At 48.0% G+C, this 26,026-nt stretch overlaps 1 protein-coding gene across 1 annotated transcript in view; it reads left to right on the top strand.

The window, feature by feature from the left end:
* The window catches only part of LOC119399510 (alkyldihydroxyacetonephosphate synthase, peroxisomal), a 470,712-nt gene extending 445,153 nt beyond the window's left edge, over positions 1–25,559 (top strand). The window contains exon 19 of the transcript XR_007416870.1: positions 25,550–25,559. The gene's annotated coding sequence lies outside the window, so the exon portion shown is untranslated. The remainder of the gene's footprint in view (positions 1–25,549) is intronic.
* Positions 25,560–26,026: the final 467 nt, after the last annotated feature.

Below are 26,026 nucleotides of genomic sequence, written 5' to 3'. Positions count from 1 at the left end.
TCGAACACCTTCTAGTGGGTCGCCCTCTTCGGCTCGAAGAGAACGCAGCTCGCGCTGAGAGTCGGCCCCGCCTTGACTGTCGCTGTATCGTCGAATATCGTCGCCTCTAATAAACCTCTTTATAGTTGTAAATAATCATTCCGCTACTACCCCTCTCTAACAAGATTGTTGCCCTTCTGAGGGTTCTGATTAACGATTTAAGAATACAGTGTTCTCAACAGCACATTCCGATGAGACAATGCGTGTTAACAAGATGCCAATGCCCAGACTGTTTTAATTTATTTTAATTTAAACGCCAGCGGAAGCTGTTAACTCCCCACCAGGTCCATTACCAAGTAAAAACTTCGGTATGTCCTGGCAGACGGATGACGTGGTGGCGCAGGGTTCAGGGAATATCTCCCGGAGCCTACACCAATCGCCGTCGGTAGAAATTGTCTCCCAGGTTGACGGCAGTAATATGGAAGGATTCCGTCAGGGATGGACTCCACCTGTGGTTCCTACGGGTCGGGAAGGGCAGTTATTTGTCCATGTATGTTTCATTCTTCGGCAGAAGGAAGCAGTGAGAGTATAGGGGATTATACGATCGCGGAGCCTCTTTCATGGGGTTCGAGGCGCATATTCTCAAAGTGTTCCTACACAAAGAACGCTTTGCTTGGTGGCCCTTAGTTCCTTACGGAAGGATAGAGGGTTAGGGCCGTAATCATCCTCCACATAATACAAGCTGGACGCTAGAATGTTGGAAACATCCGCAGGTTTCTTTCGCTCTCAATTCCAGCTGCACATTATGTTCCAGAGAGATTGTATGTAGGTCCACACGGAAGGTGCCATGGGTGGCTTTCGCAGCAATTTCACTTCAAAAAAAGGTTGTTTCATAGAGGAGCGAGTGGTGCTGTTGCCCCTCCAGAATAATTATCTGGATGCGTGCAAGAAACGTTGAAGTATAGGAATGAAGGGTTCTCCTTAAGTTCCTAGACGGACATTTCGGTTCGCATTGCGCAAGACATCTATGAAAATAAAAGACTAATGTTTTCCCGAAAAAATTGTAATGCACCGTACAATCTTCATGGCTCAACAACATCAGCTTTTGCTTTTTAATCCAGGAGAAACATTCTACGAACTAAAGCGATATACGATAGAAACTGAGTGAGTTTTATAAAAAAAACTGACATGGATGTGTGTAATGGCGATATGTTGACACACGCGCTCATTTCTTTTTATGTTTTATGTTAACCGGCCCATTTCGCGTGTTGCTACTTCCTTGCGCAGGCCGCGCTAGTATGTTTGGGAACATTCCACATTATTTTAGGATGACCTTTTGGCTTGCGAGCGCAAACGCGAACAGCTGAGTCCATTGGCGTAAATCGCGGCGGGGTCAGGGCAGTCGTGACCCCCCTTGTGCAGTGGCTTCGGAAGCGGGGGTGCAGGGTGGGCTAGAGCTCCCCCTGTCAGCAGAAGCAAGGGGCTCAGCCCCCCAGGTGAAACCCTGTCGCGGTTTTTTAAATGCGAAGCATTTCTTAGCGAACCTCAGGCACTTTGGCCGTTTCTATCTACGTATCTATCTATCTATCTATCTATCTATCTATCTATCTATCTAGCCGCCTACGTCTGGGCGCTCTCCCGGTCGCCTCCATAACTTGTTATATACCAAAATTGGCATAGCAGGGGAGCAGTGTATGACGAACACGATTCGCTGGTCCTGACATGAATAGCGCAAAATACCTGTCGCGTACGTCACAAAACCCTTTCTCTCAGTCACGTGCGGCACATACCCGTAAGCCAGAGTTAACGTTATGTGGGTATGTGCCACAGGTGATACAGAGTCTCAACCAACACAATAACCACGAACACACATATTGACACGCAAGAAAAGTGATAATAATAATATTTGTTGGGGTTTTATGTCCGCAAACCACGCTATGAAACCATGGTATTCTTTAACATGTACCGAGATCGCACACAACACGCGCATCTAGCGTTCTGCCTCCATCGAAAAGGAACCACTGCGGCCGGGATCGAACCCGCGACCTTCGGGTCAGCAGCCGAGCACCTTAACCGCTACACCACCGCGGCGGACGCAAGAAAAGTGAGGAAACTGAAGACAGAACACCCTTGGAAGACGCTCAAGTATCATCCACTCGTCCACGTGGTTCGCAACGTTGACCACGTGGATTACGCAACAAACGGCGTCGATGCTTCCTACAAATAAATATGCGGAGAGAACCAGGCATCTCATCATTACCGGTGACTTCAACATTGATTTATCAAGACCCAACAACGCTTGGTTCTTATACTGCGTGAAAGAACGCTTGGATGTGGAGAGGACATCAAAAGACCTCGCTGCCACGTCCACGACAGGAGGCATCAGATCATTTCACCGTAAGAGGCATCCATAATTTCCCCCAGCTGCACTATACCTCGCACTTCACTACACTTTGACTCCTCATAGACGCGATTACGAACGGATCCGATTAACAAGTTCGGTCCAGCGGTGCTTACTGATCACGGTGATGATGACCATGTTCAAGAACTGCCAAGAACCCCTTCTACAAATACACACGGGTTCGTGAAACGTGCTTGCGTTCTCCGTCATAACGGAGATGTATAGGCATAACAGCTGCAATTGTGGCAGAACATAGGTACAGTGCGTCTGCGCGTGCCACTCGGCTGTGCATATATCTAGGGAAACTTTCCTGAATGAAGCTTAGTTGCGAGTAACGCCTGTCCTGTGCATCTGTGTTCCTTCTTCGTCCTGTTCCGATTCGCGCTATCCAGTATTGAAGAATATAAGCACTACATATCAGCTTACCGCGTGCGGTGTTGGTAACACCCATGTTGCTGTTGCCATCGTTACGCAACTGTAAACAACTGGTTATATAATAGATATGCGACTATTCAACATATGAGTGTGCATATATCACTTCCATATTTCTATAGCGTCATTCCGTAACGTTTCGCTCAATGTGAAAAATTACGCCAAGCACCATCTTGCGCATGCTTCGCATAACATCGATTCCCACGGTTCGTGGGATCTGCCAAATTTTTTTTTTTTGTTGTTCTTACGCGGCATATTTCTTTTTCGCGGCATTTTGGAATGTTCTTAGCGGCTGAGAACATTCCGGAATGTATGGGGATACGTTAGCGCTCCGCGCACCTGCGGCGTCTCTTCTCCGACACCATGCAAGTATCCTCAGCAGTCCGGCCTTATCCCACCCAGGTGCGACTAAGTGGAGTCCACGAGCCGTCACTTTCCCGAAAAGGGTCATCAGAAGTGTCCGTCTTCCGCCTCTAAGCTCTACGTCGTCAGGCGGACGTTGACTTTTGTAGTGCGGGTGCGCTCTTCATTACACACCTGCCAGTGCTACAGAGTTAGTGGAATGGAAGTGCCTTACGAGTGAAGACTACGAAAACTACGAAGTGCTTCACGGCGGCAAGAACAGATCGTTTTTGCCACTTTTTCAACTGACGCGTCAGCTGTTCTCGTTCTTTTATATAGTTGATTTATATATCATTGAAAAAGCTTGATCTTTGTGCATTTGAAATATATCTATTAAAAACAAGTAAATTGTTAGTATTTGGGGATGGATAGCCAAGAATATGCGCTAGTTACACGGTTAGGCCTGATTGTGGCTCAGAAGTCACCATTTTTTGAAAAATATGCTACAGTTACAGCACTATTTCTTGCACAGCACTTTCAATACATATTTACCTATTTCCTCAACGTAGCAAATTAATGTCGGACTTCAACTTTATTGCTGCTTAGCTTTTGAAAACAGCCAAATTTAGTAACTTTCGCTACAGACTGTCCTGTAACTATTCGCCAGAGATTCATTTTCGGGTTAGAGGACAAGATTTTCCGTGTGAATGCTCAATTTTATTAATGTACGAGCCTCTCCTTTTTACTTATATTGGCCAATTTTTGGCCAATGTTTGTGGAAAGCTACCGAAGTTATGTTGCTGAATTTGCACGTAGAGTAACTAGAGCCTCCTATTTATTTCCTCAGTGTAGCGTTTTTCAATAGACCAAACAGAAATGCCTAACGAAGCTCGTAAATTGCCTGAATTTATCGTGCCACAAACGTCAACAAAACTTCTGTAATCGTCAAATAGCGCTGAAATCTGAGCATGCCTAGCCTGAAATATAGCTGTTGCGGTCTCCTGATATAATTATAGACACGAATCACGCACAAATACTGCCGAAATACTGAGCAATCTACATTATTCCCATCACTAAAACGAAAAGCTTTCTCTAGTGCCACCTAGACGGAAAAAACCAAGGCGCTGAATTTGAAAGCTTCCCGTCTCTCCGACTGTAGCATGCGAAAACATTTGACTACAGAGCAGAATGACTTTTCTAACTTCAAACCATACGCCACCATCTGCAAGCCTTTTTTTTTGCCCCCCTCAGCCTGTCTCGTCAGCACGGGACAGCGTGAAAGCAGGTGTATGATGGCATAGCAGGTGTCCAATCCTGCGAGAGTATGCGGTGAATCGGGTGAATGCAAAGGAAAAAAAAAGCCCAATTCTCGGAACGTCCCTCTTGGGGTTTGCGCGTGTTCGTCTCCGCGCACGGGCTACCAGAAAAGAAAGCGAGGGGCAACGTTACTAGAACAAACTCAGTTTAAAAGCTCCGCCGGAGAGGCGGGCCGCGTGGCGTTCGTGAGAACTAGTGGCGCTGCAGTCACGTCTAGCTTAGAGTCACTAGAAAAATTTCAGAGTATCGCATCTGTTTTCCGCGCGCCGCCGCCGATGCGATTGGCTTACCCGCATCACGAGACCTCTCGCCGCCATATCCCTTCCAAGCGCTTTGGGTGCAGGCGCGTTGAATGCAGAGCGCGGCCGGACATTTAGCAGTACCACGGTCCCTAGTACTTCGTCGTTTTTTTAAACGCGTCATGCAGATGCCAGAGAGTAGCTCACCAGTAACCGAACGTTGCTGGTGAGCTACTCCGGGAATTTCGTATATTTTTGAATTCCGTGTGGGAAACATTAATTCAAAGAGCGTCGTTGTACGTGGCTGCATAGTTGGCCGCGGAATGAATTCGCCCCCCTCGAAGAACACTCCTTTCTGCAGTGAACTACACAAACTTTGCTGGAAAAGATGTCATGCAACAGGATACTTCACATTTACGGTTCGCTATGTTCAGCGATATTGAAAACTACATTCTACATACCTTTCTATTTGCTTGGCTGTTTATATCTCGATCTGTTGAACAGATTGTGCATGCATTTCGAGTTATAAGTGTGTCACGCACGAGAGCGAAATCGAAGACTTATTAAAATAATAACTGTTTCCTGTATACCTTGAAGGCAATTGTCGCGTGATCATTTGCCACTGCGCAAAACTGAAGCGTGAAACTCTGTTGATAAACTTGATATAAGGCAATCTGATTATGCGTATTTTTTTTTTAAAGAAAAATGTTGCTAATGCTGCATTGCGCCGAGCGCGCCCTTAAAATACTGTTTAGTGGGTGAGAAATGGTCACAGCAAAAAAGAAAAAAAAAACGGCTTATCCTCCCACGCATTGAGGGAATCGATTTCATGCGAGCCCTAGCTCGTATACACATACTGTGTTGCAGTAGCATGCGCGTTAAAAAGTTTCGGGATGTGCTATTTCTGATCAAAATAACATAAAGCACTGCGCCGAGGAAGTTTTAACAAGAGTGCATTACGAAAAAAAAAAGTTGAAAATAAAAGCAGTGCAGAAACCGAACCCTAGATGTTTACGCGCTGGCAACGCCAAAAAAAAAAAAAAACCCTTTGTCGGAACACAGCAAAATATTTGCAAATGCACTGTAACGTTGGGAATATTAAGGAGACAAAAAATAGGAAATGAAACAACTGAGTAGTGACGTCATTCATTTTTGATGGCCTATTTTCTACGTATCTGTTAGGAAATGACAATGTATTCGCAAAATAAAATGCACCTTACCTACCGCACGCCGATTCGCCCGTGCGTTCGGCTGCTGGCGTTCCGAACTGAGACAAATACTTCACGCACAACTTCCACTTACCGTACACACACCACTTCTATTACAGAAAACACCCAGCTGAACAGCAAGCGTGGTGCGCAAGTAAGGTATGCGTCAGCGATCAGTCGAAGGACGCAATGCTGAATGTTCTCGATGTTCGATAATGTTCTCGAATGCGCTATGAAGTGAACCTGAACACCGACCGCAAAGCTAGCGAAAACAGTCAACGTTCACCAAGTATCGAAATAAAGGGCATCTCGTACGGTCATTACGCTAATGCAACTATACAGCTCCGGACCTTGCGAACACACCCGGCCGTGCAGGGGCGTAGCCAGAAATTTTTTTCGGGGGGGGGGGGGGGGGTTCACCCATACTTTATGTATGTTCGTGCGTGCGTTTGTATGTGCGCTTGTATATATACGCCAGCAAAACTGAAAAATTTCGGGGGGGGGGGGTTTCAACCCCCCCAACCCCCCCCCCCCCCCCTGGCTACGACCCTGCGGCCGTGAAACGAAAAGAGACCGATGAAGCCACGAAGAGAGTTCGCGAGCACATGGCAACATTCGCCGCACGTTTCATTAGCTACACCGCTTACCGCGCAGTCGATTCATCACTGTCGATGACTCGAAATCACTTCTGATATCCTTTTGAAGAAACACACACACATATTGCAGTAACGCCGAGCGTAACACGGCATCGAGGCGAAAAGATCGGTCACTTCTCAACACACGCTACCAACGCGCCGGACGGTCCGGAAGGGATATGGCCGCCGCCGCCCAACGTTGCCCGCGTGCAGCCTACCTTTGCGGTACTCTGAAATTTTCCAGTGATTCTAGTCTAGCTCCCGCGGCTGGCGCTTGTTGTGATCGGCGCCGCCGATGTGCGAGCGCACGTGGGTTACAGCGAAGTCTGTGTTTTGTTCGCTCGTCATTTTTGCGACTGTTCTTGACCAGGCTTAGCGTCTTGTACAAAGACACGTGCATGATGTACGAAGTGTAACGAGGGCGAACAGATTCACGGTGCGGTATGCCGACTTGCTTTGCGCCGGGCTACAAGAGCGGCTACCGCAACGACGACTCCGCTTCACGACACTTCTTCGGACCTCCAAAAGACCCTACGCCATTCAAGCTTTGCATCGCGAAGATAGGAAGGTTACTGCGAAATGCAAGGTCTGTGGCGTTCATTTTGAGAGTGACGACATTGTAAAGCACTATCGTCGTGTCGTTGCGGGACAAGAAGTTTTGATCCCACGTGACGTGGAAAGTGGGAACTCGCGTCTGGTGCCGTGCCGCGCTTGTTCCCTGCACTTCCACCCCACATTTCAAAGCCAAAATGTTCGGGGTTTAGGCGCAAATCCCCCCCAAACCATACGGCGTCCTGCGAAAGCCCAGTGCCCAGTTTGGAGGAGCCGCCAGAAATAGAACAGCAAAACGAAAGGCAGGCGTTTACCTATATACGCTACCGAGACTGAGAGTTGTATCACACTGACATTCGATCAGTTGTCAGCTGTCGCTATGCCTTTAAAGCAGTGGATTTTCGAGAGATTTTACGACGAGGTATCGAACAAGATGTGCGGAATATTTTACACTCGCCGGCTCGGGAACGGGCTGCTCAGCGCAAAAATTTGACACGGTACACATAGAAAAGATGAGAACCAGCGTTGGTCCTCGTCTTTTCTATGTGTTACCGTGTCAAATTTTTTGCGCTGAGCAGTTTAATAATGGAATACCAACAAGCCCAATCCCACACTTTGCTTCGGGAACGGAGACTTACTTGTGGAAAAGATAATAAAAGATAATTGTAGTTGACGGCTACAGCACGAAACGCAAACGGCTGTGGTACAGTGTAAGAAGTGCTGCGGGCATGGAACATCTGCTCGGTGAAGTTGAAAAACTGAAGTTGAATACTGACGACTCTTCTAGCGACAGAGTACGCGCGAATAACTGTTCGGTGCTCACATCACGGCCGATCTGTTCGAATTGTTTAAGGCACCGTATAAGGATGCGACGTAGAAAGATGAGACACCGAAAATACAACTATCCGCTGAAAAAATTGCTCAGAGAAGACATTTATTCGATTTTATCGCACACTGAGATTTCATTTACCGAGTTCTCGTAAAATTTTCCGATTTTGGGCCAGTATCTCTTTAACCGTCGCGAATGTCTTGTAAACATTCCAAAGCATTGGTGATGTTTTTCAAGAAAGTTTTTTTCAATAAATTGCAGACAAAATGAGTACAGTTTTTCTAGAACGTTTTTGTATCTCGAGTAAGCACGCTTCTTTGTACACTATAAAGGCTTTTACGAACGTGTTGGGTTGTTCTTGGTCTAGATAAGACGGCAGCGGCTAAAATTGTAGTGGTAGTTATAAAAATTACGCTGAAAACCCTCATTCGCTTAGAAACTCCTATGCTTGGAAGTTAAGCGCAATGTAGACAGCTCAAATATTGTCACAGGGTCGTGACGTTGACGAATGCAGCAGTCAGCAGGTCCGAGATGAAACTCTTTATTTGGCCGAACTAGTGGCCGGGAAACTGAAAGTCAAACTACAGCAATACACTAATAGCGGCGAGCAGAGCGTCGACCGTCGATCAACTGACAAGCGGTATAGCGCGTCGGCTTCTTTACAGGCGCTATCGAATTTTCCAGCGATATCGCTGGTGGCGGCGTTATCTCTCGACAAAGCTGGAACATTCGCGTGCGGCGCGCAATTTTACCAAAACGATCTGCTACAATCGCGGAGCTTCTCGAACACTGCTTCGCGGACAGCGTCGAGCGTTGATAACCGTCCTTGCTGGTCAAACCCGAATACATCAAAATAAAACAAGTGGGCGTGGCAATAGAGATCGAACATCGATTCTTAACCAATCAATCAAGAACGCACGCGGGCCAATGCATACAAACGACCTTATGCATATCCACCTAAGTATCCACCTAACTAGTACAATAAGAAAGTTGCCGCACAGTTGCCGCGAGCAACTGCGCGGCGGACCGCAGCGTTATGCCGTGGCAGCAGACGACGCGCCGATAGTGGCGCAAGACGGAACTGCAGCGCCGCTAGTTCTCGCGACCGCCGTTCGGACCACCCTCCTCCGCTGGCGGAGATACGGAGCTTTGAAACTGAGTTTGTTCTAGTAACGTTGGCGAGGGGTGTGCAATGACAGGCAAAAGAAAGCAGACAAACGGACAGTGCACGAGGGAACTGGGCAGACGTTCGTTGGTGAGGTTCTTTTTCTTCTTTTTTACAATAAAATAGAGTTTTTCAGAAGTGCTGCGCTTGTTGGTATAAGTCCACCGCAATCGCAAAGTAAGTAAAGTGGACGAAAATATAACTTGCTGCTGGCAGTCAGGAATGACGCCAAAACTGTTTTGTATCTGCTGCGTGTTTATATTTGTCATTGCTAACAAACTGAACACTACAATGTCTGCCTCTCTTTTCTCCTTTGTGTATTTGTGTATGCAAATGAAATAATAATACACTTCATTTCTGCGTCTTCAGCATTTACCCCGGGCAAAACGACAGTAGCGGCAGGAGTGCGTGTCGCGAAGGTAACCCACCACTTTCAATCACGCTTGCTGTGCTCTAAACTTGTGCTAGATTAGGCTACAAGTAGAAATCCGGCAGGATACGCTCGCTTCTAGCCCCATGCCAGGCCCGAGGCATGATGGCAGTTTGGCGTCCGGGCCGTGGGGCGTCGCAAGCCTCGAAACGATTGCAGCGAACCTGGTAGGGGCGGTAATTCAAGGCCTCAGTAAGCCTAATAAAAATAAAATAACGCGGCCACGGTAGTGCACAGTAGTAAACAAAAACGTGCTTCTGCATTAAACTATAACCAGCCACGAGTATTACAAGGCACGGTTTTAAAGAAATTTTGTAGACGTGACTGTGTGTGGCTCCGCTAGGTACCGCCGCCATCACGCTGCGCTAAAGCCTGCGCAGCGCACAAGCAGACGACGGGTAAGCACGAAAGCGCATAGAAACGCAAACTTTACAACCACAGCGAGGAGCAGCGATGTCGCACCTATATTGCTCCGCGAAGTGGTTCGATTCCTTGGAGAATGAAGGCGAACACTTCTTGAGAATCCCTGCTGACCACAGGTATTTATACTGTTACGTGAATGACGACTCGGTAGACTGTAGTCCGTAGACTATCTACACGATATATTTACAGGAGTGGTTGCAGCGCTGACCGGTTCAGCCAAGAGCCCGAGCAGAGAGAGATCTTCCTTCTCTTCGTCCGGCGCACACGCGCATGGTGCAAGGGGCTGGCAGTATGCATGTAGCATAATCCCCGGCGGCAGAAGCGCCGTCTCGGCGCATCAGATGTCAACTTCACTGGGAGAGTGGTAGGGCTTCAAGCGTGCGACATGTACGATATCGCTGGCCGGTGTGGAAGATGAAGGCGACGAGGCGACAGGAGCGATTTCATAAGTTACCGGGGTAACCGCACGAACGACTCTGTATGGACCTGTGTATCGAGACATCAGTTTTTCCGACATCCCAACGTGACGGGTGGGCGACCACAGCAGGACCAAGGAACCGGGCGAGAAGTGTACGTCTCGGTGTCTGCGATCGTACAACCGCCGTTGGTTTTCTTGGGAAGTCAAAAGGCGAGTGCGGGCGGTTTCACGTGCATGGGCAGCCCTGGTGTAGCGTCAAGGGCATATTCACTGGGCGGTACTGCGGGAAACGGGATGGTGGTGTCCAGGGGCAACGTTGGTTGTCGGCCGAACAACAGAAAAAATGGAGAGTAACCAGCAGTGTCGTGGCGCGAAGAATTGTACGCAAATGTCACGTATGGCAAAGCAAGGTCCCAGTCGGAGTGGTCGGAGGAAACATACTTCGCAAGCATGTCTGTAAGTGTTCGATTGAGACGCTCCGTGAGGCCATTTGTCTGCGGATGGTAGGACGTAGTAAGCTTGTGCCTCGTTTCACATGACCGCAGAATGTCGGCTATGACCTTCGACAGAAATGTGCGGCCACGGTCCGTAAGCAGCTGGCGTGGAGCTCCATGTTGCAAAATCACGTCGTGTAGGAGGAAGTCGGCGACATCGGTGGCGCAGCTTGTTGGAAGAGCTCGTGTGATGGCGTAGCGCGTGGCGTAGTCTGCGGCCACAGCTATCCACCTGTTGCCAGAGGAAGACACGGGAAACGGGCCAAGTAGGTCTAAGCCAACGCGAAAGAACAGTTCTGACGAAATGTCAAGGGGTTGAAGGCACCCGGCGGGAAGCGTCGATGGTGTTTTGCGGCGTTGACATTTCTCACACGCCGCCACATTTCTTCTGACGGAGCGTGCAAGCCCTGGCCAAAAGAAGCGTCGGCGGATGCGGTCGTAAGTGCGCGATACACCAAGGTGACCGGCCGTTGGAAGGTCATGAAGTTCGTGAAGGACAGCCGAGCGGAGGTGTTTCGGAATAACAAGCAGCAGGGCTGGTCCATCTGGGTGAAAACTGTGGCGGTAGAGTGCACCATCTTGGAGGACGAACGAGCGATGGGACCGGTCGGTAGACGATGATTCTAGGCGTTCGATGATAGTACGCAAGGACGCATCACGGCGTTGCTCGTCGCCGATGTTTGTTAGTAAGGAAAGCGAAAAGACGCAAGCGTCGGCGTCGGTGTCAGAGATGGTGCTCGATTCATCGACCGGGTAGCGAGACAGGCAGTCTGCGTCCTGGTGTAGGCGGCCCGACTTGTACGTCACTGTGTAGCTATATTCTTGGAGTCGCAGAGCCCAGCGACCAAGACGACCAGTAGGGTCCTTTAGTGAGGAAAGCCAACAGAGCGCATGATGGTCCGTTATTACAGAAAAGTGCGAGCCATATAAATATGGGCGGAACTTCAAGACTGCCCAGACAAGAGCAAGGCATTCACGCTCTGTAATGGAATAGTTGCGCTCGGCAGCTGTAAGGAGGCGGCTGGCGTACGCGATAACGCGGTTGTGTCCCTGTTGTCGTTGGGCTAGGACGGCTCCGATCCCGTGACCACTAGCATCGGTTCGGACCTCCGTCGCAGCGGATGGATCAAAGCGGGGCAATATAGGCGGCGTTGTCAAAAGTGTGACGAGGCGAGAAAAAGCGGCGGTTTGAGCGGGACCCCACGTAAAAGGCACGTCTTTCTTCAGAAGTTCAGTGAGTGGTCGAGCGATTGTTGCAAAATTTTCCACGAACCTTCTGAAGTAGGAACAGAGTCCCACAAAACTCCGGACGTCTTTGGCTGATTGGGGTACAGGAAAACTCGTGACTGCACGAATTTTCTCTGGGTCCGGCTGCACACCTGAAGCATCGACGAGGTGGCCCAAGACTGTAATCTGCCGGCGACCGAAGTGGCACTTCGACGAATTCAATTGGAGGCCAGCTTTGCGGAAAACGTCAAGAATAGCTGCCAAACGCCGAAGGTGGGTTTCACATGTAGGCGAATATACAAGGACATCGTCGAGGTAACAAAGGCAGGTTGTCCATTTGAATCCTTGTAGCAGAGAGTCCATCATACGCTCGAACGTGGCTGGGGCGTTGCACAGACCGAACGGCATAACCTTGAAGTGGTAGAGGCCATCGGGAGTTACAAACGCAGTCTTTTCTTGGTCTTTCTCGTCCATAGCAATCTGCCAGTAGCCAGAGCGTAGGTCTATTGAAGAAAAGTAGCGCGCGCCGTGTAGGCAATCAAGAGCGTCGTCAATTCGGGGCAAAGGGTAAACGTCCTTTTTCGTAATTCGATTAAGATGGCGGTAATCAACGCAGAAGCGCCACGTGTCGTCTTTCTTTTTAACCAGCACGACGGGAGACGCCCAAGGGCTCGATGAGGGTTCAATAATGCCTCTGGCTAGCATCTTGTTCACTTCTTGTTGAATGACCGTGCGCTCTGCGGCAGACACCCGATATGGTCGGCGGTGAATGGGAAGAGAATCACCGGTGTTTATGCGGTGCTTTACAAGAGAAGTCTGGCCTAGTGGTCGATTATCGACGTCAAAGATGTCGCGGTAAGAAGCCAAAAGGTGGCTTAGAGCGGCTGATTGCTCAGGTTCGAGGTCCGGGGCGATCATGTGACGTAATTTCATGTCGAGGCGTATGGTATCCGGCGGGCGACAAGGAACATCTGAGCACACGTCGGCAGCGAAAATGGTGACGTGGTCATCTGATATTGATCGGAGCGTGGCGACTGAGATGCCTTGGGGTAGCACTTGCTTCGTGAAACCGAAATTTACAACAGGGAGATGTATCCGGTTAGCGGCTACGGTGACAACGCAATGTGGTACAGTGATGTCGCGCGCCAGAAGGACATCAGCAATAGGCGTGACGACGTAGTCCCCGTCAAGCACCGGTGAAGACGTTGCCAATTCGACGAATGTCAGGGCTTTAGGCGGCATGCGAATAAATTCTGTGGTACAAAGGCTGTTCTGGAGCTTGGGGCTAGTATCGGGCAGAAGAGGAAGTTCCAAGCAAAGAGTACCGGCAGAACAGTCAATCAGGGCAGAATGTGTCGAGAGGAAGTCCATCCCTAAGATGAGGTCGTGAGGGCAACTGGTGAGCACGGTAAAGAGGACGGGAACGTGGCGGCCGGCAATGCTTATTCGAGCGGTACACATTCCTGTGACGGCAACAGTACCGCCATCGGCGACGCGTACGGCTTTAGTTGTAGCAGGCGTGAGTACTTTCTTAAGTCGACGGCAGAGATGCGCACTGATGATAGACACCTGAGCTCCAGTATCAATTAACGCTGTCATAGAAATACCGTCCACTTGCAGATCAACTAAGTTCGTGTTCGTAGGGAGCGTCAACGGAGGATTTGGTTCAGACGAAAATGATGCAGCACTACCTCCAGGAGCTGCACGACCTAGTTTTCCGTCCGGGACGAGACGTAGTTCGGCGGCGAGGAATAGCGGCGTGGTTGAGGCGACGGGGAACGACGGCGTTGGGGCGACGGTGACCGAGCAGTAGGGCGGCTGTTGGGTGCGTCAGAGGCAGCGTACGTACGGCTGGGCGAATACCGGTGAGGTGCAGCGTATGGGCGAGAAGGCGACGAGAATTGGCCCCAATAAGGCGGCGTCCAGGTGGTGCGGCAGTGACGGGAGACGTGACCCACTCGGTGCAAGCGGAAGCAGATGGGCTTGTCGTCGGGTGTTCTCCATTCCGATGGGTTGCGGGATCTTGGAGGAAAATAGGAGTCGTTGCGGGGTGCGCTCGTTGGCGTCGGTCGGTATTCGGGTCGAGAGACGGAGCAGGCGACAGGGAAACCGAGATTGGCAATTTCTTGCCGCACGACGGCCTGGATAACAGAGACCGTGGGGGGTGCTTGGGCAGCGGCTTGGTCAAAGGGAGGTGTGTGGAAGGGCTCTGGACTTGCGGCTTCAAGCTCCCGTCGAACGATGCGCGTCACATTCTCCTCAAAGGGTGGTGTGGCGCCGAGATCGGAGCACGTTGATGTGACAGCCGTGTTCGGTAGCCGAGCGAATTGAGGCAGTACGCGGCGGCTTTTCGCCCTTTCGAAGCGGCGGCATTCCTTAATGATGAGGTCGATGGTCGACACATTTGTATAGACGAGCAAATTGAGGGCGTCGTCCGCGATGCCTTTGAGTACGTGGCCCACCTTGTCAACCTCGGACATTTGTTCGTCCACTTTTCGGCACAGCGCGAGTACGTCCTGAATGTACGAGACGTACGACTCGGTCGATGACTGGACACGGGTGGCAAGCTCCTTTCGCGCTGTCATTTGGCGACCGGACGGGTCCCCAAAGATGTCGCGTAGTCGCTCCTTGAAAATGTCCCAGCTGGTGAGCTCGGTCTCATGGGTCTCGAACCAGACACGCGGGGTGCCTCCCAAGTAGAATATTACGTTGGCAAGCATCATGGTGGGGTCCCATCGGTGAGTTTGGCTAACGCGCTCGTACATGCTGAGCCAGTAGTCAACGTCAAGGCCAGCTTGGGCGGAAAATGTACCGGGGTCGCGGGGGTGGGACACCGTAAGGTACGTTGTGGTGAGCGCCGCAGCTGGAGACAGAGACGAGCTGTTGTCAGTGGTAGCCATGGCCGGAGACTGGACGGTGAGGCCGCTGCGAAGCTTCGTGGTGAGGACGGGAAACGTTCCACCTCCACCAAATAAGTTACGTGAATGACGACTCGGTAGACTGTAGTCCGTAGACTATCTACACGATATATTTACAGGAGTGGTTGCAGCGCTGACCGGTTCAGCCAAGAGCCCGAGCAGAGAGAGATCTTCCTTCTCTTCGTCCGGCGCACACGCGCATGGTGCAAGGGGCTGGCAGTATGCATGTAGCAATACGTTCACTATTATATATTTCCCAAAATGTTCACAATATTTTGATTTGACTAGCTGTCGTTGACCGTTATGATTTGAAACTGCTGAACGAACAGCTGATTTCCTTGCTGCCATTCGTTGCTGCGGCTATCTGTTTGAGAAATGGTTACGATAATAAATTTATATTAGTGGGCGGGCTACAGTTTGTCGCTCGACGCGGCGTCACCTCCCAAAAGCGGAGCTGTTCGCTAGTTATGGTTGCTCACGTCAGTATATATGTGCGTGCCTCACTGCCTGACGTTACCTCAACTATCTTATGAAAGCTGACCAACTCGGATTAGCGAGTCATACAACCGTGTCTTCAGAGTGTTTTTTGCGTGTTGCTTTAACTTATGCGTGCTAGTAACATTAGTGGGATAGTTGTTATGCTCGCTGCAGCTTTTTTTTTCTTTAGCGCTTTAATGCGTGCGTATACATCACGTCCGTGTAGTTTAGGGGTGGTGTTCGCAGCCGACGAAAGTATCGCTCGCAAAGTTATTGCGGAGGCCCCAGTAGCTAATTTGGGACACTGCCCTCAGGTTCGTATGTGTGCTGTGTTGCACAAGCGAAAACCACCGCGTTCCTCATCTGTGTGTCTGTTTACGTACCGACCGCCTGCTCCGAGTTTTGTCGCTGTAAATTGTCCTCATTCCTTCCCTTCGGCGCACCTTGCCGCGCTGCACGACTAGGGACCTTGAACCAAACGTGATACCCACCTGCCCCTTTTCGCTCTCGGGAAGCTCCCGGAAACAGTTTCGCTTATCTCTTCATTACTCCCTCGCGACCCAGGTGGAAAAGTTTCCAGTTCCAGCTTGATTATTGAACCAGAAAATTTTCCCAGCTGGTTAATTTTCCAGCTGGAATGGTTTTTCTAGCTGGAAATATCTTCAGCTGGGAAAATTTTCGGTTCAATAATACAGCTGGAAATGGAAAATATTCCCAGCTGGAAAGCATACATTTTCCAGCTGTAACTGGAAGTCATTCCCAGCTGGAAAGCATATTCCCAGCTGGAAAGCATGCATTTTCCAGCCAGAAAAGATTTCACTCTTGGCTGGAAAGCATGATTTTCCAGCAGGAACACATGTTAGTCTCAACTGTAAATTGCTGGACTCCTTGCTTGAACCAGTAGACATTCCTGCTGGACCTGAGAGCATCTCCCTGCTGACATGTTCATTTACGTAGTTCCAGAGGGTGACAGGAGTAAACTAGATTCCCTTCGAGTCATAGCTAGGTGAAATATGGTTGAGAAAGTTTTCATAAATTTGGTATGGATGCTGGCCAGCTGTTTTGGTGCCTGCCTTGTAGAGCCACAAGGCAAACTGGTTCGGTAAACTGCACAAATTGAAATCATAGCGTTGCTGAATCTTGAAGAAATTTATTGCAATGCCATCTGCAGCAGCTGTTACAAGAACACATCCCGAATGTCCTCTTCTATCAGGCCAGCGCCTCCTCTATTTTTCAGTGCCTGGGCGAACGCTCTCCTCGGGCCGTCGAGCGCACGCTCAGCGTCCGCTCGCCGCTGCCGCGTGGTGGCGCTGTGCAAGTAGACTACGCGAAGCTGGCGCTGTACGGCCGCGCGTATATCGAAGCTCACGAATTCGTGTTTGCATCCGAGTTTAATTGCATTTGTGCTTCTTGCAAGCTTTCACAGGTACAGGGGGATGGAATGAAACACGAACATAGCGGCACACTGCTTTCATTACGCTCTAACCGTGGTGGCAATAAAAAGATGCTAGATGGTCTTTTATTGTGCCATGGATGACGCTGTCTTTTCATCAATCGTCCAGGCTATAACCACTTGGAAGTAAATGCGAAACAGCAATGAATGCAGATGCCGCATGTTCGCGTGTCTTTCCGTCCCCGCTGTATACGTATTTTGCAGGCAGTTTGTCAGTCCGTGCTGCCGGTTCGATACTTGCACTCGAGTTTAATAGTATTCGCGTTTTATTTTCTATTTCAGGCTATTGCAACGGCCCCAATGCCTTAGTATGTCATACTGCTTTGTTCCACTCTGCAAATGGAACTGAAAGTAGTGACGATTGTCTTAGTGACGATTGTCTTTTTTAAATGCAAAGCATTTCTTAGCGAACCTCAGGCACTTTGCCGTTACTATCTATCTATCTATCTATTTATCTATCTATCTATCTATCTATCTATCTATCTATCTATCTATCTATCTATCTATCTATCTATCTATCTATCTATCTATCTATCTATCTATCTATCTATCTATCTATCTATCTATCTATCTATCTATCTATCTATCTATCTATCTATCTATCTATCTATCTATCTATCTATCTATCTATCTATCTATCTATCTATCTATCTATCTATCTATCTATCTATCTATCTATCTATCTATCTATCTATCTATCTATCTATCTATCTATCTATCTATCTATCTATCTATCTATCCGCCTACGTCAGGGCGCTCTCCTGGTCGTCTCCATAGCTTGTAATACACTAAAATTGGCATAGCAGGGGAGCAGTGTATACCGAACACGATTCGCTGGTCATGACATGAATAACGCAAAATAACTGTCGCGTACATCATGAAACCCTTTCTCTCAGTCACGTGTGGCACATACCCGTAAACCAGAGTTAATGTTATGCGGGTATGTGCCACAGGTGATACAGAGTCTCAACCAACACAGTAACAGCGAACGCACACACTGACACGGAAGGAAAGTTACAATAATAATAATTATGTTGTGGTTTTATGTACCAAAACCACGATATGATTATGAGAGACGCCTTAGCGAAGGTCCCCGGAAACTTTCACCTTCGGGTATTCTCTAATGTTTACCTAGATTGCACCGAACACGGGCATCTAGCATTTTGCCTCCATCAAAATGCGACCGCCGCGGCCGGGATCGAACACGCGATTTTGGGTCAGCAGCCGAGCACCTTAGCCGCTGCACCACCGCGGCGGACGCAAGGAAAGTGAGGAAACTGAACACAGAACACCCCGGGAAGACGCTCAACTACTATCCACTCGTCCACGTGGTCCGCGACGCGGACCACGTGGGTTACGGAAAAACCGGCGTCAGCGCTTCCTACAATAAATCTGCTGAGAGTACCAGGCCTCTCATCATTACCAGTGAATTCAACATTGATTTATCAAGACCCAACAACTCTTGGTCCTTACACTTCGTGAAAGACGCATTGGATGGGAAGAGGGCATCAAAAGACCTCGCGAACGCGTCCACGACAGGAGGCATCATAGATCATTTCATCGTAATCGGCATCCAGGATTTCCACCAGCTGCACTATACTTCGCACTTCACTACACTTACACTCCTCTGTAGGCGCGATCACGAACGGATCAGATTACAAGTCCGGTCCAGCTGCTGGTGCTCACTGATCACGGTGATGATGACCTCCATCAAGAACTGTCAAAAACCCCTTCTGCGTATATACTTACACACGGGTTCGTGGAACGTGCATACGTTTTCCGTCATAACGGACAAGTATAAGCATAACAACTCTAACTGTGACTGTAACGTACCTGCAGTGCGCCTGCGCGTGCCACTGGCTGTTTATATATCTAGGGAAATTTTCCCGAATGAAGCTTATTTGCGAGTAACGCATGTCCTACGCATCTGTGTTCCTTCTTTGTCCTGTTCGGATTCGCGCTATCCAGTAGTGATGAATACAAGCAGTACATATCATCTTATCGTGTATGGTGTTGGTAACATCCATGTTGCTGTTGCCATTGTTACGCAATTGTAAAGAACTGGATATATAATACGTATGCGACTCTTCAACATAATAGTGTGCATATCCTACTTCCATATTTCTCTGGCGTCATTCCGTAACTTTTCGCTCACTGTCAAAATTACGCCACAGTCACCATCCCGCGCATGCTTCGCATAACATCGATTCCCACGGTACGTGGCATCTGCCGAAATTTTTTTTATTTCCCTTTATTGTTAAAGAAAAAATCTCACATGGTCCCTTATACATTCATCTAAGACGACTGAAAGGCGAAAGCCATCTTCTTCTTTTTCTTTCAGTCAATGTATTGAAAATTTTCTGCCTCCCTCCGAGATACCTGAGGAGCCAGATACTGAGGCTACAACAATCCGTCGACAAATAGAAAGACAAGCTCAAGGAACTAACAACAGGCCGCGCCATTTTTCACGCCTTTCACATTGGCTCAAGTTGAGAGTCGGCACTACGATCTTATACTTGAACGACAACGGCTGTTCACACAAATCGGTCAGTGTTGCAGGAAGCGCGCGGCATATGTAGCTGTTTTTGTTTTTCGTACCACCACGATTTAACTGGTTTAAGCTGAGCAATGGTGGAATCACTTGGCATAGTTCCTCTTTTTCTGGCACCAGCTGTTACTTTCTCCCGGTGGCAACAAACGTAATTCTCAAAAGCTTTACGAAGAGAACGGGTGATCACGAATGTCCCTGGAAGCAGTCTAGTGACATTTCATGCTATTTAGCGCATGAACTCCAGGCTTGCGCATAGTGTGCTACACCTGTAGACGGTAGCACGCATCGGGGAACTTTAAGCGCCCAAGCTTTCCGTATTAGCTCTTGGCAAATGCTGCTTTCGAAATTCGACTTTCAGACAGTCAAAAACCGACTCTCAGTCAAGCGAACGTAACGGTGACAAAACAATTTTCCGCGCATCACTGGCATGCGCTCTTTGGTATCGGGCTAGCACACGACGCGCGAGCGTCTCGATCAAATAGCCGCGAAAGACATGCCTTCGAAATGGGCTGGTTGCCCAGAAGGACAAGTGCTTCATGATTCCAGTTTACAAGTTTTAATTATACTTTAAACAATGCGAATACAACCGAAAATTGAACCATATAGCAGCTTCGAATGCGCCCGCAACATTCGTTTTCGCGAGCGACGACGCGTCGGCGGGTCTGCTACGGTGGCGGCGCCCGGCGGCTAAAAGCCGCACTAACACCGACGGTCGGTTCCCATTGCGCTCCGCTCCTTCGCCCACGCACAGAAAAATAGAGGAGGCGCTGATCAGGCTTGTTGTGCTTCAACATCTGAAAGAAACATTTACATGCAGTAAGTGGAAAAGGAATCAACTTAATAAACTCCACAGTGACGTAAATGCAGAAAAATCAGACAGGGACACACAACTTGCCATGGCAGCCATTTGGTTTTTATAACTGTAGGTTTTTTCAGTTATATAGGAATTAAAATTGTGCCTTTAATAAAATTTAAAAAACGAGCATGGCTGTCAGTGCCAGGCCAAATAAAAGAACACTACGTTGCATGGTGAAGTTCGTTTTTAACTGTAATTCATAAGCAGTCTCTAGCATAAGTCTAGCTAATATGTAATTCGGCTTAAACTATGAAATGAAGAAGCGATCACTTGCTTGCTCTAATGTGTAAAGTAAGCAGTCTATAGCATATTTTTAGCTAATATGTATTTCGGGTAAAACCATCAAATGAAAAAGCTAGCACTTGTTTGTTATAATGTGTAAACTGAGTAGTCTCTAGCATAATTCTAGCTAATATGTAATTCTGGTAAAACCATCAGATGAAAAAGCTAGCACTTGTTTGCTATAATCTGTTTTGGTATAGCTTTTCTTTACTTCAGCTCCATTCACCATCATGTATACCTGTCAGAAATAGCCTCCCGCAATTTACCCCCAGAAACAAACTTGTCAAGCAGTTTTATGTTCATTGGCAATTTTATACCACCATTTGAGAAAAACTGGTATGGCGCAAAGAGGATGGGGACGAAATGACACGGGCTGCAACCTCCAACTGTTTATTAACAGAAACCATGTTGATTTTTATAGGCTGCCAAACAAGGTAATCATTACATAAACAGAAACATAGACGAACTAACAATTCGTCATGAGCCACTTAAAGAGTCGAGCCATGTGCCAGAAGCTGCATAGACCTGAGCTGTAAAATCATGCGAGCACACATGTACGAACACATGTCCATCACAGGATCAATCCGAGTGAGAAGCAAATCGGGCAGCGCGCACCCTAAACTTGACACCTGTACATGCTATCTTTCAAAAACCTTACTTCTTTCTCACTTAAATCTATTGATGGCGCACTAACGCACTGACTGCCTGCCCTTTTTATTAGGAATGTCTCAATTGTCTCCCTTTCAGTGCGGCTGCTTGCTCTCCTTAGAAAAGTGGTTTGGCTGAAGAGCGGCGCACAACCACAGCGCTTGCAGTGGTCTTCCAAGGGCCCACCCATCTTGCTGCTGACCGCCAAGCGGTGCTTCCTTGCACGATCATTGAAACACTGGCTCATTTGTCCTATGTACAGCCTACCGCAGCTTAGGGGAATATTGCACACCACATTGCTGACACACTCGGTGTATCGCGTGGCGTGCTTCTTGCAGCATGCAGCCGGCTGCTTATTTGCCATCAAGGGGCAAATCCTGGCTAGATTGCATGGAGCAGAAAACACAATGCGCATACTGTATCTGACTGCAATCTTTATATTGTACGAGAACCAGTGAACGTAAGGTATTGCATGCACTATAAAGAAGATCCCAGCCAGTGACACCCAGTGTGTCAGCAATGTGGTGTACAATATTCCCCTAAGCTGTGGTAGAGTGTACTTACATCAGCCAAACGGGCTGGTGTTCCAACGATCGTGCCAGGGAGCACCGCTTGGCGGTCAGCAGCAAGATGGGCGGGCCCCTGGCAGACCACTGCAAGGGCTGTGGTTGTGCGTTACACTTCAGCCAAACCACTTTTCTAAGGAGAGCAAGCAGTTGCACTGAAAGAGAGACAATCGAGGCATTCCTAATAAAAAGGGCGACAGTCAGTGATTTAGTGCACCATCAATAGATTTAACTGAGAAAGAAGATATTTTTTTAAAGATAGCCTGTAGACATGTCAAGTTTAGGTTGCGCACTGCCCCTTTTGCTTCTCACTCGGACTGATCCTGTGATGGACACGTGTTCATGTGTGCTGGCATAATTTTACAACTCGGATCAGTGCAGTTTCTAGCGCATGCCACGACTCTGTTTCAGTGGCTCATGATGAATTGTTAGTTTGTCGATGTTTCTATTTCTGTAACGAGATTACCTTGTTCGGCAGCCTATATGAATCGGCGTGGTTTCTGTTAATAAACAGTCGGAAGTTGGTGGCCGCGTCTGGCAGTTGTGTCTTCACTTCATCCCTGTCCTCTTTGCGCCACACCAAGTTTTCTCAAGTAATGAACCGGCTAGCTCTGCACCAAGCCCTTTTATAACACCAATCATAGTTGAGCAAGCGTGTTTGCATATTCAGTGTGACTGGCGTCCACAAATTTGTGTGCATAGATAAATAAAGGTAGATTATAGGTAATTCTTTATTTACTTTGTATTTTCAAGCCCAGCACAAGAAACATTTGCATCACATCAGAAGTAATCCGCAGCATTTTAGGAAGCTTGTGCTCACAGTGCCATGTGAAACAAAAAGCTGCGTTCACTGCACTTTCTTTCTGCTCTTTGCAAGGCCTTCAGATTTCACAGTTAGCATTAAGGAGAATGCGCTATACCTGTCAAGCAATTCAGAGATATTTCACACAACCTAAATGAAATCCACAGACAATGAAGCTGAGGAATATACAGGTGACATTATTTGCACGTTTTAACTGTAGTATAGATTGCAGATTATGACATAAATGGAAAGGACTTAAAGTGGATGAAAAATCATGTTGCGGCTGGTAGGGACCGAACCTACACCCTTCCCAGGATTACACAAACGTAAACTACCCAATACAGTGGATGGGAAAGTGGCAGTCGTTATAGCTCAATTGGTAGAGCATCGGACGTGTTTTCCGAAGGTTGTAGGTTCGGTTAATTAAATCTCAGCGCGCTCTGACTGCCCCTCTACGAGGTGTCTGTTTTCCGATCATTGAATGACATGCGGATCGAGGCAACGACATATTTGCGAACATGCATTTGTAGTAAAAGGACGCGCTCATGTCACGATCACGTCGGATAGATTTCAGTCACAAAACTGAAAACTGGGCGCACACATACACAAAAAACGCCAGGCCTGCGCTGAAACCGCAGCACAGTCACAGCGAAAGCTGGAAGAGCGGCGTTTCTAGAGCCCGTTGTAAGCTCTCTTGGGGCTACAATACAAGTACACTAGAAAGGTACCCACTACGCCATAAATCACAATTTTTGTGAAAGTGGGAAGCACCTTTTAAGCCATTTTTTTTCATTCTGCGGAGACGCGAGGCACCAGCTACACGTCTGTAAGGCATTATGTGAACTTTGTTGACGCGACGACTAATGACGATGAAGAATTATGGCTCGGTTCTTTGTAATGGGTTGGAAGCTTTAAACGGCCCACCAGTTATGTAATTTGCATTGGTTGACGCCCAGTCGCTATTTCCCTCTCCCGTCATGCTGTATAACATACGTTGACGTGGGAGAGAGACGGGGGGGGGGTGAAGAACTTTACTGAGACCCCGAGGAAATGGATCATGCGCTTATGGGCTTCCTTGGCAACCAATACAAGTACACTTGCGAGGAACCCACTACGATATAAATCATTGTAATTTTACTGAGACTCCGAGGAAATGGATCATGCGCTTATGGGCTTCCTTGGCAACCAATACAAGTGCACTTGCGAGGAACCCACTACGCTATAAATCATTGTAATTTTTGAGAGGTACGGCAGCAGGCACTGTGCCATTTTTCGTCATTCTACGGAGAGCGTTGGTACCTGCTAAACGCATGTAAGGCATTATGCGCACTTTATTGATGCTGTGCCTGATGACGATGAAGAATTATGGCAGATCCCTTTGTAATGGGTTGGAAGCATTCAACAACCTACTCGTTGCGCAATTCGCATTGTGTGACGCCTGGTTACAGAATTCGCGTTGTGCGACGCTTGGTGCTTATTTTACTCTTCTACCACGCTATATTGCATTTGCTAATGTGGTTACTTCCCGACATGAAGCCTGTATAGGACCTTTTTGCAAAGCAGTTTCAAGCGCCGGTATGGCTCAGAGGTTGAATACTGGGCTCCCACGCAGAGGGCCCAGGTTCGAACCTCGTTCCATCCTGGAATTCTTTCTTATTTCGTTTTTTTTTCTTATTTCGAGCGATACTGGTTACGGACGCCGGCGGCGGCGGCGGCGGACAACTACGGCGCCAAAAACGGCCGGTGAAATGATCTCATAACAGCTTTCGCTGTAAAAAGATGGGTCGAGATGGCCGATCGGTAGAGACATACGAAGCGGACACACGGAGCGAGCACAAATTTGGATGTGCAAATGTGCAACTCTACAACAAGCTGCAAGTTAAGCAGCACGAAAAGATAAAAAAACGTGTACACAAGGTACTAGTTAAGTACGGGTTCTTTGTCATTGCCACTTGTGCCATTTAGCTTGCAGCATCTCACACTGACTACTATAACAATGACCACAAGGCACAAGCTTTTCCAGTGGGACTACGGCAACAAAAAACACACGTACGGTACTTCACGCGTAGAAACACTGCATACAACAATCAAGTGATTGTCACGTCATGATAAGCAAGCCCTTCGGTATCAGAACGAACGCATGCACGCACGCTTATAATTGCAACTGAAAGATGAGAGGAAAAAAGTTTATAGTTACCTTCAAGTGGAACAAGCGGACGGGGAAGAGCGGAAGGATCACCACGACCCGTAGAACAGAAAACCAACAGGGAGCGCTTGACGGTCTTAAGTCGTAACACCTTCCACACGCAGAACTGTTCCAAAATACAACTGGATTAATGCGATTTCTACACAAAATCTTCTTTAAAACCAATTCTTCACTCACTGCACAAAAACGCGCACCTCTCGGGCCAACACAACAGCCATTACACACCTATCACGTGGGCTATACGATACTGCGGTCGTCGGTTTTCGAACTATATCCTGCATTAAATTTGCTCTTTCGCCTATAAGTACTTGCAGAATTACTCTAAGACGTTAATAGTTTAACTGAATTGTGTTTATGTTAGTCGCAATGCACACAAGCTCACGCATAATACGTGCGTAACTAATGCTGAATGAAAAATGCAATGAACAACAACAACAAACATGGCGGCTACTAAGATGGACGCTCTGGTCGTGTCGTTCGTGTCGTAAACGTTTGCGCGACTAATCATGATCGAGTGGAGCAAATGTGAAGTAACAACGTTGATAAAGTGGCTATATATGCTAACGCCTTGTATAGCAGGCGCGCACGCAGTCTGGAAGCGTAAACGCAGAGGTGATATCGTTGCACAATGACTGACCTGCCGGATGGCCACAAAACTAAATGCTTCAATTGAAGTATCGTTTTTTTTTTGCTGACTAGTGTTCTGGCAAACGTATTCGTGCCGAAATTATAGGCAACGTACTAGATTGTTGAACTCTCCCACAAAAGAGATAAACAATACTGTCAATAAAGGTCGCTACGTAGAGTTGTTGGCAGTGGGTCATTTCTCCGTTGTAGCGCGGCCGTCAGCTCCTTCAGCTCCGTTGTAGTGCGGCAAAAGATATGGACATGAGAAACAAACGTACGACGACACATAGCGCTGTATGTCGTCGTACGTTTCTCTGTCCTTTGCCGCGCTACAACGAAGCTTACGAAATCCTGGCCAGCTTTGTTGACAAAATATATGTGCTGCTGGACAATGCAGCCTTCTGAACATAAGCAAGGCTATTATAAATGACATGTTGCAGCAGAACGGGCACAACATCAAAGGTTTCAAAGTGCAAGGTGAACTCTCCCACTGGAGCCAATCACACTAAGCTGAAAAGTGCTCGTTTTGTATATGTTTCCATGGTGTTT

The sequence above is a fragment of the Rhipicephalus sanguineus genome, chromosome 7 (assembly GCF_013339695.2).
Source record: "Rhipicephalus sanguineus isolate Rsan-2018 chromosome 7, BIME_Rsan_1.4, whole genome shotgun sequence".
In the NCBI taxonomy this organism is placed as follows: domain Eukaryota; kingdom Metazoa; phylum Arthropoda; class Arachnida; order Ixodida; family Ixodidae; genus Rhipicephalus; species Rhipicephalus sanguineus.
This window is presented reverse-complemented; position numbering and strand designations above follow the sequence as displayed.